Here is a 1938-nt window from a genome sequence, read left to right as displayed (position 1 = left end):
TGGCAATAACATTTAAAATCTGAGACTAATGACCCAAATAAAATTTTCCCACCTTCTTACTGGTTACATCTTATTTAGTATTATTGCACTCATTAAAAGAATGCTTTAATGTACAAAAAAAGTCTGAGAGAGATTTGTGTAACAATTTACTACTTTTACTTTACGGATATAAATATGGTTGTGAAAGAACCAAATACATGTTAAAGACAAAACACTACAAACAAATACTTAAGTAGTCCGGCAATGTACAGAGGCACTAGGCCGTAGATGTGGACTATAGCTATAAATTCTTATTATACGAGAGGAGACTTCTTACTGCTGGATAGAGACAGTGTTATATAAAAGTCTGTAATGTTCTAAAGTTAGTAGACATAGAAACAGACATACCTCCTCTTTCTTTACAATCAGGACTGCACCTACCTAAATACTGTTGAGTATTTTCAATTAAACGATAATACAGAGAACTTTAACGATAAATAAATGTAATAGACATTTTACTTATTGAACTGACATCGAATTACAAGTGACAAGTAAAAAGAAGTAAATCAGAGTTGAAAAAAGGTTTCATTCAACAAACACACTAAAAAAAACACTACAAGAAGAGCTACTAAATAGCGGCATCTATCGTATATTAATTGAACTGGTAATTTTTTATTGGTAAAACAGCCATCTATTACTGCGCGTTGGCATATATAACAAATATAATACTACTAAAAACAAAATTAGTCTGTTTCTTATTATCAAAATAGATTTAAGGTGCTCCGTTATATTGCAGTATTTTATTTTCGGATTTCCAAGTTAAATGTACTGAGATTGTGCACCCTGATAAAGTGTTACAATAACCGTGGGTTTCATTGTCAAGATTGTCAAGATCAATAAGAGTTTGGGAAAGAAATATGAACAGGGACAAATTAATTTTATGTGGTGGGAGTACTAACATTTTATTAATTTATTTCTTAAGTTATGAGGTTAAAATATTTTTAATAATAGTTAAATCACGTGACATTCTATATTTTTAGTGAAAACTTAATTGTTATAAAAGTAGCTGCTACTAGAAAAAAAATGACCAAAAATAGATTTAAATTTATCATTTATGGATCAAATTATACATATTAAAACATAATATTAACAAAAACATACCAAATTGAGAAAATCCCGGTATCTAAGTAAACCAAGTTACTTTTTCATAACATAATTATTGAGTAATAATATCATCTCAATAATTTAACTTATAACTATAAAACCAAACTATTAAAAACACTAAAATACAGAACTAAGGTATAGGACTAGAAGATTAATAAAATTTTGATGCAAATAAAATTTCATGCTTAAAAATCATATTTCTAAATCAGGTATCAGTTGATAATACTATCTGCTGTACTCAGAATCATTAATTGATTTCTAAGGAAGCGACTTAGTGTAGATTTATTATGAGATTTAAAACAAGCAAATATTTAAGGACTATTTTGAATTAGGAATATCTATTGTTCAGTTTGTATATACTATGGTTTGTCTACAAAATGTATACATGATAATTCTTACCCTGAAATTGATTATTATTGAACCGTATTTAACATGAATAAATCTTTGCAACTGCATAACATGAGGTAGAGGATATTCAGAAATATATTAATTTTATTCGATTCTTTTATAAATGAATTTAATTTTTGAAATAACTAAAACTGTCTTATAAATGTTTAGTTTTCTGTTAGTTTTGAACCTAACAATATGAATTTTAAAATATAAAAACGCCCTTATTACAATAACTATAAATAACTTACATCTAAAACACACAAATAATTTTATTAGTGTCTATTTAAGTACGCCGCCATTTTGAAATCTTTAACTCTGTTGCGAGATACATGTTTTAGGTGAATGTTTCGGTTAACATATATTTGGAAGACATGTAATGTAAGCCATCAAATAGACTTATATAAA

The sequence above is a fragment of the Papilio polytes genome, unplaced genomic scaffold (assembly GCF_000836215.1).
Source record: "Papilio polytes unplaced genomic scaffold, Ppol_1.0 DF823399.1, whole genome shotgun sequence".
Classification (NCBI taxonomy): Eukaryota; Metazoa; Arthropoda; class Insecta; order Lepidoptera; family Papilionidae; genus Papilio; species Papilio polytes.
This window is presented reverse-complemented; position numbering follows the sequence as displayed.